The sequence below is a fragment of the Pinus tabuliformis genome, chromosome X, assembly GCF_031772625.1.
Source record: "Pinus tabuliformis cultivar Carrire ecotype Pingquan chromosome X, CPIR1, whole genome shotgun sequence".
Classification (NCBI taxonomy): domain Eukaryota; kingdom Viridiplantae; phylum Streptophyta; class Pinopsida; order Pinales; family Pinaceae; genus Pinus; species Pinus tabuliformis.
The window spans coordinates 202,400,320-202,418,854 of NC_142308.1; positions in this window are offsets into that span (position 1 = coordinate 202,400,320).

The following is an 18,535-nucleotide window of genomic DNA, read 5'->3' on the forward strand; positions in this document are numbered from 1 at the left end:
AATTGTAGGTTGGTTCATGACAGACATGGGTAAAATTTCTTTTAGAATCTGATTAAAATTCCATATTTTCCATCAATCCATGGATGGTATGTTTACTAAAATACAGCTGTGTACCCATCCCAATAAACGAGGACCTCCAAAATTTTGAGGTGAGCATATTGTCTCTGTATGATATAATCATTCATGGTATGCCATGAAGTTTGAATATTTCTTTCATAAATATGTTAGCCACATATGTATCTGTATATGTTGATTGCACCATAATGAAATGGACAACCTTGCATAATTTTCCTATCACTGCCATGATAGATTCATGTTGCTTTTGGTTTCGGGGTAGTCTCTTGACGAAATCTAAAGAAATTACCCCCCATTTCCACCGTGTTATAGGTAGAGGTTTTAGTAACCTAGATGGGTGATGGTCATCTATTTTCACTTGTTGGAATTCTTAAAATCTTTCAACTTCCTTTTTCATCCCTCACTAGAAAAATTTCCTTTTCAACGTTCTAATCATTTTCTGATATCCAACGTGACTTCAAAAGGGTATTTTATGATGTTCATATAATATCATTCTTTTGGTTTTCTCTTTATATTTAATATGGAGTTTGTTTTTACATGTTAAGATCCCACTTTCACAGATTGCATAATCAGTGTACTTGCTTTGATCAAGCTTAATTTCCAAGTCTTCACAAATCTGATTATAATTTTGATCTATTATTCCTACCTCTTTGATATCCTCAACAAGATCCATTTTAGATTGACTTACTATTATCTCATATACATGCCTCAAAATTTGACTTAAAGCATCTTCCACCTTATGCTTTTTTCCATTTATGTGTTTGATATCAAGATATATTCGCTCTTAAAGACCATCCACCAGGCTTGCCTAATGTTCATATCCAGTTGGCTCAAAAAATATTTCAGACTTACATGATTAGTAACCAAGGTGAAATTCTTTCCAATTAGGTAGTGTCTCTACATTTTAAGTGCATGAATTATAGCTACTAATTCCATATCATAAACTGTGTATTTTTTCTCATGTTCTTTCAATTTACGGGATTCATAGCATAAGTACACCCCAAGACCCTCCAAACATGCATCTGTACACACCTAAAAATCTTTATATGGATATGCTATTTTTCACAGCAGAGCAACGTTAAGTAGATATTTCATCTTTTCAAATCTTTCTTGACATTTTTTTGTCCATACAAATTTTACTCCTTTTCTCTGTAAGGAGGTTAGAGGATATGCTAACTTTGAAAATCCTTCTATGAACCTACGGTAGTAGCTAATAATTCCCATGATTTATCCTATATCAAACACATCTTTTGGTATCACCGAATCAAGAATGGCCTTCACCTTTCTAATATCCATTGCTATCCCTTCCTTCAATATTACATTGCCAAGATATTGTATATTGTCTTGGAAAAATTTACATTTCCTGAATCTTATGTATAATTTATTTTCATGCAATGTTTGTAACACAATATCTAAATGTTACTTATGTTCTTCCAAAGTATTGGAGTATATTGGGATATCATCTATAAAAATTAGTACAAACGTATCCAAGAATTTACTTAATATGTTTTTCATCAAGAACATGAAACTAGCAAGTGTGTTTGTAAGTCCAAAGGGAAACTCTATGAATTCATAATGTCCATACCTAGTCTGAAAAGTAGTTTTCGGGAAATATTCTTCCTTAATTCTTAGATGGTTATAACCAAATCTGACATATATCTTAGAATATACATTTGCTCCACTAAATTAGTCAAATAAATCATTTATCCAAGGTATGGGATATTTATTTTTGATTGTTAGCTTGTTTAATTGATGATAATCAATACATATTCTAACCATCCCATCCTTTTTCTTAAGAAAAATTAATAGTGCACCCCATGATGATACACTGGGCCCGATATAACCCTTTCTTAACAATTCTTACAATTGTATTTTCAACTCCATTAGTTTTGGTACACTCATCTAGTAAGGGGTCTTTGATATTGGTGCTTCTCCTAGTATTAATTCTGTGGAGAAATCTATTTCCCTCCTTGGTGGTAAACTAGGAATCTCATCAGGAAACACATCTTCATAACTCTATACAATGTCCAACTCTTCCAGAGAATTAAACGAATTGTTTCAGGAGTGGTATTTTATTTTAATAGAAAAAATTTTGGATCCTCTTCTCATAGATTTCTTCTGTTGTAATGCACATATTTGACACAATGAAATAGACCTATGTATGCCCCTTATAATCTGTGTTACCCACATTCAGTGGTATATGAGATTTTTTTGTCTAGTTAATTAATAATTGCTTGGTGACACTCCATCCAGGCCATTCCTATTAGGACATCATATGAGCCTAAAGGAGGTACATTTAAATTTATGATAACTTGTTTTTTGTTCAATACCATTGAACTCGCTTTTACCTAACTGACAACATTTCTTTTTGCGTTAGTATCCAGCTCGACTAGCAAGGAATTTTTATATTTTTTGGCCATTAATTTGCAATCTTCTACAACTTGAGGGCTAATATAACTTAGAGTAGCACCTCAGTCAATTAATACAGAAATAGGTTGGTTAATAATATTACCTTCAATCTCCACCATGGTGGATTGATTTTCTACCTACCATTCCTCTAAGGTTCCTCTAATGCGCAGAATGTTCCTGTATACACCTTTGATGGTAGATGCCTCTTGGATGTTCTATACATGCTTTGTTGATTTCATGTTTTAGGGAAAATTTTGTAAAATGTGGGGTTCATTGCATCCCCAACACTTTAAAGGTTCCTTATCCTCTCTATTAAGTCCTTTATTAGGTTCAGTCCATATGGAGCCAATTTGAGTCTGCATCTGTGGTTTCTGGTACTGATTATTATTTTTACTAAAACTAAGATGTTGCTTCCCCTTTCCACTTTGTTTAAACTATTCATTCCTTCCTCTGCCACCTAGTGCAAATCAATCTTTCTTTTCGTTCAGCCAGGATTTCGAATTCTCATTTTTCTACTTAGCTTGTTGGTAACAGACTCTGACTTTTCTGATAACCTCATCCATTATTTTGGGGTTATCATATTCAATTCATTAGTTAAAAGAAGATGGAAGGCACTTAATAAATGTTTGTATTTTTCCATTTTATTGCTTTATGTAGGGTAAATATCATAAAAATGTATAAATTTGGTTACTAAATCATCCATAGACATCTGGCCCAACTTAAATCATGAAACACCTTTGCCCTATCATCAAAATATCTCCCACTCAAGCATTTTTCCTTAAATAACCATTGGAATTTCTCCCAAATAACCTCCTTGCCTTCTAGATTATGGATGTTTTTTATCTCTTCCCACCATAGGGAAGCTTTACCCTGTAACTACTAAGTGGCTAATTTAGCCTTCAGCTCAATGGACTAATCATAAACTTGAAAATATCTATTGATATTTAGTAGCCATGTTTTTTATACTTCCTCAAACTTACCATCATATGTTGGGGGGCTTATTTTTTGAAATTATTTGTGTAATTCTACCTTGGGATATTTCTCAGAATTTATATGGAATTTGGAGGAGCTATGCTTCTCCTCTCCATATTTTCCTCTTGATTCTCAACCATATATTCTGACATTCTCCTCTTTGAGGTTTCTCCTCTATTTCTCCCTCTCTCACTATTTCTATATTCTTAGGATTTGACTTATCTGTCAATATTTCTATCAATTGTTCCTATTATGAACTTGCTTTCAAAAATTGCTCATTCCTAGTACGTTGATTTATTATTTCATATTGTATGTATTTCATCATTTTCAATAATTCTCTAGTAGGTACTTGGGCCTATTGGCCCAAGTGCATATACGTTATTTCCTCACTTATATGGGTATCTCCATGCATTTCTACCATTATGTTTGTTGTCTAGGTAAATTGTCTTTGTGGACATAGGCGATCCCTCTAGCCCAATGAGTGGGTCTAACAACCGAGCTGACAATCTACCAGACACTTTCCTAAGTTACAATTGAAAATGGAGATGAAGAAGATGGCCTACCTCATTCCGATGTTATCTCGAACTCCTATGTTGAAGACCTTGAATCACTTGCATCACTGGCTCATTCATGTTGCTCTCAGTGTTTATGCACATGCACAAGAGATCAAGACACAACAAGGCATGCAAATACAAATGGCATATTCAAAAGGAAACCTACTTAACTGATCAAGGGATGTTAAGCTAAATGATACATGAGCATACACATTTGGGTAAAATGAACCAACAGTTGTATATTAATAGAAAATAACGAAAAGCATACAACCAAGCCTTGATGTTTAGAGGCTCTCTTTGAATGAATATCCAAGTCCAAGAAAAGCTCTCCAAGAACTCCTTCTCCAAGCTAAATGAGTAGCATATAGGCACAGATTTAGCATAAGGGTGAAAATAGGGATATACCAACGAGCCTCTAACCATTTGGGAATGGGAGAGGATGAATATATAGGTTGGGAAAGGGAGTTTGGACCTCTTGAAAGATAGGAGTAGGCCCTTATCTCAAGGAGGTAGCACATAGGGATAAAACCAAGAGGCCAAGTTGGGAGAATTTGACATCATCTATGTCGAAAAACCTCCAGCTCGTCGCTCTGGAAGCTTCTAGATCATGAAGCCTCTCATACTCTTTGGGAAAATTTCCTTTTTGGTATAATCGCGGGTATAAAAGTAAAGAGAGGGATGTCATCACAGGTCTAGCATAGTGAAACATGCGACCATCATGATTTTTAGCTTCATAAGAACGATGATTCTCAAATAAGGGTTTAAGAGCTATTTCCTTTAGGGGAAGCTCAAGGCATTTTCCAATCAATGTCTTAGGGAGGATCTGAGCTGCATATCTAGATGAATATACTATATGATGGTCATGTTTTAGGAACTTTGGGGTATGTTATAGGGAAGTGCAGGAGGTGTGACAAAATATTGTGTAACAGATGCCCCGTAAATCATGAAGGAAAAATGGGGCGTCATGGCTGAGATGCTTTACGAGCTTTTGCAAGGAAGAGGACAAACACTATCAGGAGACCTGCAAATAAAGGACGCATATACATATACATATCTAATATAAAAACATGAATCCATGGTATGGACGCAGCCATTCGGATAGGAAGGACTATATGAAAGGATCCATGGCATGGGACCAGCCATCCAATATAGAAGGATCATCATAAATGTAAATTCCCATGGGGGAGGAAATTTGATTGATGAAGGCCTTTCCTCCGTGGGGTGGTGCTTTCGCTAACCAAGACACTGCGTTCACCCTCTTAGTATGGTTGGAGCCATCTATATAAAAGAAACATGAATACCACATAACTCCACACAGCATGAGTCATATCAGACAATTCTGAGGGTCTTGCGCTCCATCTTGTCCTGATCAATGTACAAATTCTAACATGAAAATAAATTTGTTGAAGTTGAACATGCTAGGAAACCAGCTGATTACTGGCCAATGATGTGGACCATTAACAGGTATGAGAGAAACCATCAATAATGATAATGGCTATCAAGGTACGATAGTACAATCCGTGAATGTCATAATGAAGTTGAAGTTGAACACTCACGGAATCATTCAATCGAAGGCCAATGATGAAAAGCTATCATCAGATGTGAAGAACTTGCCATTAAGGCATGCAATCTCTAAGGTAATGCAGGGGAGTTTGTAAGTCATCTTCCCAGATAGTGAGTTGAAATCGATAGGAAGCGACCTGTCGAAGGAGGGAAATGATGAGTCCTCCATCATCGACACGAAATAGGAAATAAATTGGAAAGAAATGAACATGATCCAAGAATATAGCAAAGAGTCAGATAATGTATAGCTAATAGACTATAGATAGGACTTCTCTTGAACATATCGGTGGCACGACTCCAAAGTGTGGTAGCATTTGACTCAACATAGGACCAAGGGTCATAACGAAGAAGTGGAATAATTAAATGAGAGGTGAAATGGATTACCCAAACCCAAAAGGACAAGTGACTAAGTGAAGATATCCCAAACCCAACACAAGAAACAGATGAGTGTCATGTTCAAGAATGACATGCTACCTATACAAGAGATGTTTCACTTTCACTTTTTCCCCAATATTTCTAGCGAGTACCCCAATTATTTTTATCACAAGCTTGAAGGGGATGGAATATGCTTTTCATGTAAGTTCATTCTTCAAATGAATCCATCCTAATAAGTTTTACAAGCCCTAGAAAGGAGAAACTTGGTCTCATCATGGCGATGAGTCTTTCGTTGTAAAATTTTAACAAGTTTGTCGTAAGAATAACTCAGTGTCTTTTTCATATTTAGAGTCTTTGTAAAGGATACAAAAAAGAAAACTCCGCTAGGTCCCTTTTTGTAATTTGTCCCTCGTACCCGAAAAGGTAGAAAACAATATTCGAGAGAACCTCTTGACCATATCAACCAAGGTGTACCGTTTTCATAAATAACCAATCTCAGCCTGAAAAAGGGGCAAACATATACTGAGAGGACATCAATTGATTCAATTTAACGAGTTAAAAATGACAAGTTCTTGACGATATTTTCATGTTTCAATTCAGAAAAGAGCTGAAATATGACTCTTCCTAGAGGAATGAGTGGTATAAAAAGATGGCAATTGGCCCTGGTAATGATGGAACTGCTCAAAACATGTAATAGTCAAGAGGCTAGCTAATAAGACAACTCATCACAGATTTTCCTCAAGAAAGGGTAAAGCAATGAAGTGAAAGCGTATGATTGGCAGAAGAGATGGTGATGATGGAATGAAAAAACCAAGCCTCATCTGACAAAAATCGACTGACAAAAATAGCAATCATGAGATGTAAAGTGGGAATGGTTTCATTTTTACACAACCTTGAAACACAGAAAACTATGCTTGAGTATAGTTGGGGATGGTTTCCTTTTTCACAAGCTTGAAACATGAGAAAACTATGCTTGGATTTGGTTTCATTTTTACACAAGCTTGAAACAAAGATAAACTATGCTTGAGATAAGTTGGCATGCCCCCAGCATAATGACTCAATTCGAGGTACATGCCCCCCAAGCTTCATTTCATTCACCTAAGCATATTGTTGGTTACTAATAGGTGGATGGAATGAAGGTTCACTTACGAGATAAAGTGAAAGACTTGACTAGGATTTTACGAGATCTAATCAAAGACTCAAATTGGAAAGGGATTTGTTTCATTTTTTAATGAGCTTGACACAAGAAAATAACCATGCTCATGAAGACCTATTTCATTTTTTAATGAGGTTGACATAGTAAAAGAACTATCCTCATATCCCTCGTTTCATTTTTTAAGGAGATTAACACAAGAAAAAGAACTCTGCTCCAACCCTTGATCACAGACCAAAATAGACCATGGCTTCTAAGAGGTTCTCATCAGATGGGAGAACAATACTATGGAAGGGATACATGTCCAGCGATCCAAATGAAAAATCAGGCTCCAATTCCCCCAATACATGGTGTATTATGTCACCTACTATATCATTAGTAGATATGGGCATGGAATAGGTGGCCACATAATTAACCTGTGGCGGGGGTGATACCACTTGCACATAAGAACCATTTTGGGATGACGGTTGATGGGGAGTTGACTTAGGATCAATGAATGTAAGTTGATCAATAATCACAATGCTTCCTTCATGGGGGAAGCACATCACTTGAAGGAGGGAAGAGACAAGAGCTCCCATGACATAAACATATTCATGACCAAGGAGTAGATTAAAATATAAAGTACATTGGACAACCATCACTCCTATATAGATAGTCTTTCCTCCCAAAGGAATAGGTAACTTAGGAAGGATCTCTCATGGTTGACTAGTTCCTCTATTAAAAGCTAACAGATTCTGAGTGATAGGGACAAGTTGAGGAGAACCTAGAGCTTGTCAAGTAGTTGAGGACAAGATGCTAATAGATGCACCCTCATTTATGACTGTGCTAGGTATGACCATATGGTAAACCTGTACTATAATCTCGAAAGGCACATAAGAGGGAAGTTGATATCCTGTCAGTCGACTCTAATCAAAAGAAGTGACTAAACTACTTAGAGGGGGTGTCATTGGAACATGAGAGCTACCCTCTTGCTCTGTGGGAACATGAGAATTGCTCTCATGAACCTCGAGAACGAGAGGATTTCCCTCCAGATCATTCGAAACAAAAGAAACCACAAGAACCTGAGCAGTATGAGGTTCACTCTCTGTCGAAAAGGTACGATTAACTGAAGGTGGAGTTAAGTCTACCATTTTATCAACCAATGGTTGGTCAAGAATAGACTCAAGAGACTCACTTTCAAAGAGAGTGGGGTTGACCAAGGATGACTTTTGATATATTAGTGGATCAACTAGTGAAGGATTAGGGGAAATCTTCTGATAACCAACCAGAAGACAAGGCTGGGAAGTTGCAAGGTTTCCCAACACTTTGGAAGATTCATCCATAAGAGGACAAAGGTGAATGGGATGATTACCTTGAGACAACTTACAGGGAAATTTCACTTTTCTCTTTTTCCCATGAACTTTATTGTTACTAGTTGAGGGTTTGTCACCCGCATGATCGCCAGAAGTTGATGACAAAGGTTGATGTGGACCTATGGACCACACTTCTAAGACCTTGGGAATACCAGAACAATTCCAAAGAAGGTGGTCACCTTTACATAACATGCAAGGGAATTTTACTTTCTAGGGCTCGTTGGAAGATTTTTCTTAATTAGTTGCCTCAATAGCAATGGTTACTTGGTTTTCCCCTTGCTTATTTTGCTTCTTCTTATTTGTCCTCTTCTTCTTCTTCTTAGCTTCCTAGTTACTAGAATCCAGAATTTCACTAGGCGAAGGGGAATAACGAGGTGAAGAAATAGGCGAAGAAGGCAGAGGGTAAATTTTATGATCAACGTTAGGTTGATGTTGTTTAGCTAGAGGAGAGCTTGGTTGAAAATAATTTTGGACACTTGGAACCATCGAGCTTGAAAATAACCAAACTGGCAGACCAATGGTCAATTGAGGAAGGGACAACATTTCCATATAGGGAGCACCAGTATTTCTGAAAGAAGGAAAAGGACTAGGATTCCTGTCAGAGGGATTTCCTTGACTTGTAGATTGAGGAAATGTTGCCATTGGTATTGACCTAATATATATTAAGGAGTATTTCCACAGTAAGGATTTTGTTTTGTGGTCAAATAATTTTATAAATTGAAACAAAATCTTTGCCTTTTCATGTTTTAAGAGTTGAGAAAAAGGAAACAAGGTGACTCTAATTGCTTTCATTGGTTTAGCGAGCTTGAAAGGACAAATACTTGATGATATCTTCAAATTTAAGGGGTTAGAAAAGATAGAAATGACCACGCGGGTAACTCTAGGAAAAAAAGAGTACCAAGTAGCCGTGAACTACAATATACACCTCAAAAAATAAATTTACCAAGGACTTGACATACTTGTAGGCAATCTCCCTAAATGTTGTGTTCAGTGTATCATTTTTACAGGGTGGCAGACTCGGCTTCCTATGGATAAAGGTTTGCAACCTATAAGGGTTTCCATTTATATACTTGATGGTATGGGGAGCAAAATTCCATGCTAGCACTGACTAATGAAAGAGTATTGTGAACGAAAACGGCTAAGTTTTATAGATTCCAGAACAGGTATCTAGCCTAGACAACTAAGTAGGAGCATTAGTGTTTCAAATTATCCTTAGGTTAATTGATAGATATTAAAGTTTATCTTCAATTAGGTATCAGTTTTGAGGCTCGAAATGATGTCACTTGCACACTTAAGATGCAACTAAATGAAAAAATGAAAACTTTCTATTTCTATGAAAGCTAGACTAATCAAGGGAAGCAATTTCAATCAATAATGCATCATGCAAAAATCCCTTCCACTAACTTTCATTTTCGTCTTCCGAATGCAATGGCCAAAGTAAAACTGATTATGACTTTTCACTACCATAAATGCAACTTTTTCGAAAGAAAAATGATTTTGACTTTACTTTCATCTTCACTATACTTATTTATGTGTGTAAACAAAAATTCACTATTAGATGAAATCATGTTTGTCTCAAAGGTCACAGATTTTGAACCTAACAACTTTTATACCATCTATCATATCCCTATATTTTCTTAGAGTATTCTTGTAATGAACATAACCATTTCTTTTATCTACTATTATGAATTTTCTTGCTTCATAACTTTTATGAAAATTACACACAGAATATATATTTACATACATTCATATTATGGAAACTTAGTTTACATTAACATTTTTTATTCCCAATTTAATCACAAATGTACTTAGGTGATGATTAATGTTAAGCTTTCATCTTGCAATATATCTATATATATATATATATATATCTATATATATACCGTCGAATGCCATTGGAATGGTGATGATGATGATGATATATCTATATATATATATATATCATCATCATCATCATCACCATTCCAATGGCATTCGACGGTCTTTGATATTGTAATATTTGGATCTCATATAATCTCTTTATGCCAACCGCATAGTGATGTTATGAGTGAGTTATATTTTTTATCGTTTTTTATGTAACTATATATATCACAAATTCTATGGAATACCTTCTCAAGATAGAGAGCTATGGTTTTATTCTTACTATAATGATGTTATTCAAATTCATTCTTAACCTTGATGATGGGATATCGAACCCTCTATACCCAACCACATTCTCCAAGGCTACGAGATTTAACCTCGAAGAATTCTTAGGATTATTCACATGAAGTTGTGGCATATGTCAATACTACACTTTGTCAATTCAATGGTGAGGTGGAGACTCACCGATGACCCAAATGACTTCCGCCTTGATCAATGATGGAATAAATTTTATGGTTACTTTTGGTAACTACCCTCAAATTATCTCCCCATTATTCTTGTTCATTTACAATTGCATCGATCAGGGTTTTCATCTCTACAAAAGTTTCTTTATTATGGAGAAATATCTTAATTTTCTCCTCTATTTATCAACTTCTGCAACAATGTCTTCTATTTGGCTCAACTTTGCCTACAGGAGCTTACAAGTAGACTGGTTTGGTAATTCTCTTTCTATCAACAAATATTTTTTTTTTCAATTTTTCCTCTTCATTTCATTTGGAAGTTCTAAACTTCTTGTTATCCTTTATGTCACTGTTAACACTTTTTCTCTGAGTTCTATTATTAATATGGTTTTTGTCAGTATAGGTTTTTTAGTGTCACTCTTACAACTCTCCCTGGTGTTCGCATTTAACTTCAGGGTCACTAGCGATCATGGCTTCATTCAATTAGTTCCAAGTATAATTTATCCTTGAAAAAGGAACTTTGTATCTACTAGTTCAGGTTCTAATTTTTTTATATATAAGAAGAGAGGGTTGCCTAACAATTCTTATCATTGACCATATCTATATTACATGCAACAAAAGGAGTTTGGTCTCTTATTCTCCATAATACTTGAGTAGGTAAAACCCCACTATGTCCATCTAAGTTCATTACAATGTTTCACAATTAATTTTTTTATGTTTAAAAACACTTGGTGCATTTTTTACTTGAGTCCACATGTATTTTTGTATTTATAAGTGTGTATACCTGAGGGTTTATTTCTCAAAAACCCCGCTCCTTCACCTAACAACTCACAACTTATACTTCTCAGATATGTTTCTTTTTGGGTGCTTTCAAAACACCTTCTTTATCATTGAAAAATACAAGGCTCCCTACCTTGGAGACCGAAAATTCTTTAGGGTTTCAAACATAGTTATTTTTTTAAAGCATCAAAACAACATTTAATGGCCACCTCATGATAGGTTTTGATTACCAGTAGAGAAGTCAAGTGTATAACTATATACAAATACATAGTTAATTCTTGCATATTTTACTTCCTCCATTTGGTACTATATTTAATGATTAACATTTTTTTGTATCACAACTAGTCATGGCTCATCATGTGGTATTTTTCTAGTGTGGCAAGACTACATGACTAAGTCATGTAAATTTAATGATCTCCTTATGCAAATCTATAGATTTGGATTAGTTACATATTTAATGTGTTTATTAATGAGTGAATCTTTTTTACTTTCCAGTTGGTAAAGGTCGAATGGTTCTTTCTTTGGTTTATTTCAATACACACTAGAATTTCATGTCTTTTTCTATTGTTGCAACTCAGATAGAAATAAATAAATATTTTATTATTTTACTTCAAAATCCAGAAACACAATCTTATAGTTTTATTTTTAAATTAAAAATAAATATTTTCCAAGGCCTAATGTTTGCTTATATTTTTCATATTCTTACTCTCGTTATTTTTCAAAATTTCAACTGTGATGTAAACCCTTCATTTTGTTGTGTTTCTGCTTATTGCCGCACAACTACTTTTTTTTCTCTTATAGTCATATACATATGTATTTCCTTACGATTTATCAAGGGTTATTTAATTATTATTAATTATATCTATCTATATATATATATATATATATATATATATATATATATATATATATATATATATATATATATATATATATATATATATATTATATATATATATAGATATAGATATAGATATAGATATAGATATAGATATAGATATAGATATAGATATAGATATAGATATAGATATAGATATAGATATATATATATATATATATATATATATATATATATATATATATATATATATATCTATATATATATATATATATATATATATATATATATATAGATAGATATAGATATATATATATATATATATATATATGTGTGTGTGTGTGTGTGTGTGTGTGTGTGTATGTATGTATGTATGTATGTAGATACATATTATGTAAATAAATATTTATCACACCAAGGTGCATGTAGGTCTTATCATGGGAATTATTTGGTTTTGTTTCCTAGGTAATATTTTCCTAGAATTCAAAATTCATACTCTTAGGTTGATCCAAACTTTAACAGGAAGGTAAGGAATTATAGAAATAACCATAAATACATAAATGCAATAGAAATAACACTTTATTTCATTAATATCAAATACTGAAATATGCTTACAAATAGAATGGAAATAAAACTAGCTCGAACAATGGTAGCTTATCTCTGAGAAGGGATGTGGTGGCTACATGCCTATGAAATGTGTTAAAATCAGGCTCAAGGAACTATTTATTATTTAAAAATTAGGGAAAACAATAAACAACCAAAAACCTAACCCCGAGAGATGAAATGCCAAGAATTTGTGGGCCCCATTAGGGTTAGTTGGGCAACCAACTTCCTGGGGTTGTAACTTGGGCATATTATCTTCGTTTAGTGCGTATGATACACTGTTAGAAAGATCTCTCCAAGTACTATAGGATTTCTGTTAAGCCCTTGCTAATGGCCATGAGCTTGCTCTGGACCTCAGAAAAATGTTGTTTAGGGGGTCAAAACTTGTCCAAAAGTTCAAGACCCGAAAAACTGCTAAAAATAGTAAATATTGTAATAAGAAATAAAACGGGTGAAACCGACTGGAGATCTAGGTGGAATATGTGGGTGGAAACCAATATCCACCTAGAACTATCATTCCTCCTTAGGAGGCAATGATCACCATTACATGCGGAGCGTCCATGAGGTGAGGAAGTTTTTGTTGAATATGGTCCCTAGTGAAGGAGTTGGCCTGCTTTGACAACTGAATATAGATGGATCCTCTGTTGATGAGTTTTCTTCATATTCATGTCCATGATATGATCACTTGCAGCCTATTTGATGCAGTCTGGGTTTAACTTTGTTGGTGTGAGTTGTTCTGCAATGTGAGATGCGTCCAATAATGGTGGGAAGTATGGTCGAAGGTGGTCTACATTGAACACTAGGTGCAGAACGAGGAAGGGTGGACTACTGAGCTCAAAGGAATTGTCCCCTATAGTCTTCGTGATGGTGTATGACCCATATCAGACTAGGTGAATCTTGCTGCGGGGTCTAGCGAGGCACTTCTTCTCCAAATGTAGCCAAACTTTGTTGCCCACCTAGAGCTTGTGCAACTCCCAATGTTGATCATGACATTTCTTGTACTTAGCATTGGATTTATCCAATATATCATGGACATGCTAGAGAATGTGTTGAATGCACTCAATGAAGTTGTTAGCCCTATCGACTTCAAACTCAACATGAGACAAATCTTCCTGAGTGGCTACAAATGGTATGGCCACATCAATGGGACATAATGGCTGAAATCCCAGTGCTAACTGAAAGGGGTTGTGGCTTGTTGAACTATGGAGAGCTCTGTTGTAGTTGTGCTGGACATAGGGGGTGATTTCATCCCATGTGTGTGGATGCTTCCAGATGTACATGTGCAAAATGTGCATGATCATTATGTTGACGACCTCTATTTAGTCATCAATTTGGGGGTTGAAAGTCATGGATTTACTAAGTTTGGTATCTAGCATCAACCAAAGAATTGACCAAAATGCACTTAGGAATCTTCTATCCCTATTTGAAATAATGTACTGTGGGATCCCAAAGTGTATGATCCATATTTAAAGAGGAATGCGACAAATTATAGATATAACCATACATATAGAGATGCAGTAGAAATAATACTTCATTTCATTACTATAAAATACTGAAATATGCTAACAAACAGAAATGGAAATAAACTAGCTAGGGCGATGGTATCTTATCTTTGAGAATAGATGTGGCGGCTATATGCCTCTGAACTGTGTTACAATGAGGCTCAAAGGCCTATTTATTGTTGAGAAACAATGGAAAACCCTAAACATCCAAAAACCTAACCCTAGAAGATGAAACACCAAACTGTGGGCCCCATTTGGGTAAATTGGTACATCAACTTCCCAGGGTCGTAACTTTGGCATACGATCTCTGTTTGACGTGCACAATATCTCGTTAGAAAGATCTATCCAAGAACTACAATTTTGGGAAGAGAAACATTGAACCATGGACCCATGTTGCTCCTAGTTTTCCCAAAAAACATTGTTTAGGGCCTCAAAACAGCTCCGGAAGTTCAGGACTTGAAAAACTGCTAAAAATAGTAAATTGTGCTACAATTAAGGAAACTGGAGAGCTGAAAGAAACAATGGTGGGGGTCCAGGTGGACTTGGTGGGTGGCCACCAATACCCACATGGAGCATTCCTCCCCCCTTAGGAAGAAATGGTCCGTATTGCATTGAGTTCCTCCATGGGATGAGGAAACTTCTGCTGAACTTGGTCCCTGGTGAGCTACTTGCCTTGGTGAAGGAGTTGGCCTGCTTTGAAAACTCGATATAGTTCGATATTCTGCTGGCGTGTGTGTTTTATTTGTGTGCCCATGATCTAATCAGTTGCAGCTTGTTCCATGCAATCTGGATTTAACTCTTTGGGTGTGAGCTATTCTGCAATGTCGGATGTGTCTAGTAATGGTGGAAAGTATGGCTGAAGGCGGCCCACATTGAACACTAGGTGCAGGCCAAGGAATGGGAGAATGTTGAGCTAAAATGAATTGTCTCCCATAACCTTGGTAATGGTGTAAGGACCATATCGGAGTTGTCTGAGTTTTCAATAGGCTCCAGTAAGGCATTCCTTTTGCAAATGCAACCAGAATTTGTCCCCCACCCGAAACTTGTGTGGCACTCGATGTTGATCTTGTCATTGCTTGTACTTACCATTTGATTTCTCCATAATGTCGTGGACTTGCTGGTGAATATTTTGGATGTGCTCAATGAAGTTGTTTTCCTTATCTGTTTCGAACTGGACATGAGCCGAATCTATGTGAGTAGCTGCAAATGGCATGGCCACATCAATGGGACGTAGTGGCTGGAATCCCAAGCCCACCTGAAAATGGTTGTGGCCAGTTGAGCTGTGGAGAAACTAGTTGTAGCTGTGATGAACATAGGGGAGGCTCTCATCCCATGTGTGTGGATTCTTTTAGTTGTACATGCGCAGAATGTGTACGATCATCCTATTGACAACCTCTGTCTGGCCATCAGTTTGAGGATGGAAGGTTGTGGACTTAGTGAGTTTGGTGTCTAGCATCGACCAGAGACTGGACCAAAATGTACTAAGGAACCTGTTGTCCCGATCTGAGATGATAGACTGTGGGATCCCAAAGTGTACCCACACTCATTCAAAGAACAGTTTAGCTGTGGCTTCTACTATGGTATTCTTATTATATGTCGCCATAATGGCCATCTTTGAGAACTTGTCGACGACAACAAAAACACAGTCATTTCAATGCTTAGTAGAAGGAAGGCCCAACATGTAATGCATGGAGATGAATTCCCAAGGTTGACTAAGGGTACGCAACAGGGTATAGAGGCCTTGCTTCTTGATGGTCGGTTTGGCAATGGCATAGGCAGTGCATGATCTGGTGTACTTCCCGACATCTTGCCAAAGATTCAACCAATAAAAACACTTCTGCAGTACTGCCACCATTTTCTCAACAACAAAATGCCCAGCAGCCCGACTGTAGTGTGCTTCCTAAATCATCTTGGCACGCTTGCTTGAAGGAACACAAAGGTGACACGAGTGGCATAATAGAATATCCTGGAGGTGAAAATCTAGAACATGTTGACCCTCCAAGAGTGTTTGGTATGTGTGGCCAAATTCTGGGTCACTTTTGTAGAGAAGTGGCCAATCAGAAGTCTCGTGGCCACAAGAGTTGAGCACGGTGGTTAATGCCATGATCGGTGGTTGACTAAGGCAATTTTCAACATTATTGGTGCTACCATTCTTATACTTGATATTCAAATGGAACTGTTGTAGGTATGCAGACCACTTCTGATGGCGATCATTCTACAATTTCCCTTAGGTCTGTATGAACTGCAGGGGTTGATGGTCTGTGTGGATGACCATTTCCTTCCCAAAAATGTAATGCTTCCATTGTCGGCAGACCTGCACAATGGAATACATCTCTTTGTCATAAGTGGGATACTTCTAGACTATGTCTGAAAGTGTCTCACTGTGATATGCCACTAGATGCCCGTGTTGAGTAAGGATTTCCCCAATAGCATAGTCAGAGGCATGTGTATTGACCTCAAATGGTTTTTGCAAGTCTAGTAATGCAAGCACTGGTGCCGAGCAAAGGCAATCTTTCAACTCTGTGAATGCCTTCTATTGAGATTCAGACCAAAATATTTTTTCTTTTGCTCCTCCCTTGGTGACTTGACTCAAGGGCCAAGAGATATGAGAAAATCCCAACACGAACCTGCGATAGAAGTTGGCAAGACCTAGAAAGCTGCGGAGCTCTGTCAGAGTGCTTGGAAATGGCCAATCCCGAATGACTTGGATCTTGGCTGGATCCACATGCACCCCCCACTCATCAATAATGTATCCTAGATACTGAACCTAGGTCATGCCAAAAGTGCATTTCTCCAAATTGGAACATAACTTGTGTTGTCGTAGTGTTTGGAGAACCTGTCGGATGTGGTGGAGGTGCTTTTCCTAACTTTGGCTGAAGATCAGGATGTCATCCAAGTATACCACTACAAATTAGTTGGTGAATGGCTGCAAGATGTCATCTATTAGCCTCATGAGGGTTGCAAGGGCATTCGTCAATCCAAAAGGCATAACCAACCATTCAAAAAGGCCCTCCTTACCTTTGACGGTAGTCTTCCACGCATCAGAGGGTTCGATTGGTACCTGGTGATATCCTGACTTAAAATTGATCTTGCTAAAATATTTTTCCTACTTCAGTTGGTCCAGGAGGTCATCAATACGTGGGATCGGTACCTATTACAGACAATGATCTTGTTTAGCACCTGATAGTCAATGCAGAGTCTCCATGTCCCATCCTTCTTCTATACCAACATGATTGGGCTCCCACAGGGCAATGAACTTGGACGGATATAACCTTTTTGCAGCAGCTCCTGAATCTACTTCTTGATTTCATCATTCTCCAACATGGAGCACCGATAGATTGGTCCATTGGGTACCAGCACACCTGGGGTTAGATCGATGGAGTGCTTGACTTGACAGTGCAGAGAAACCCCTGCGGGGGAGGTGAATATGTCCTCGTACTCCTCCACGACCTTGTCCATTTGCAGTTGTCATGCAGAGGGGCCCTGTTTAGAGGTCGTGGCCACTGTCTTCTTCTTTCCTTGAGGGCTTATCATTAGGAAAAAAAAATTTCCCGTTTTGGAAATGAGCTTACTGCATTGTTTTGTAGTAACCAAAGAGATGGCGGCAGGTAGTTCTACCTCTGGTATCCTGTACAACTTATTTCTCAAAGTAACAATAACAACACGGGGCCTTGATTCATACACAACATGTCACTTCCATAAGTATGGTTGCCCTAATACTACATCACAAACATCAAGGAGATCAACAACACACAATACCTCATCCATGAAGGGCTTGATGTTGTATTGAAGGTGACACTATTGGCTCACGCAAAGATCTCGTCCTTGGTGAGGCCACCTGATGGTGTATGGTTGTGGATATGATGTGGTCAGTAGGACCAACTGCTTCATGACCTCTGCCGAAATGAGGTTATTTTACCTCTCGCTGTCGACAATGAACTGCAGTAGGGAGCCCTTTACCCACATCTGGGAGTGGAAGAGATGCTCCTCCTCCTCTGAATCTTTGGGTTCCTCCTTCTGGATCTTCGTGGTGGCAAT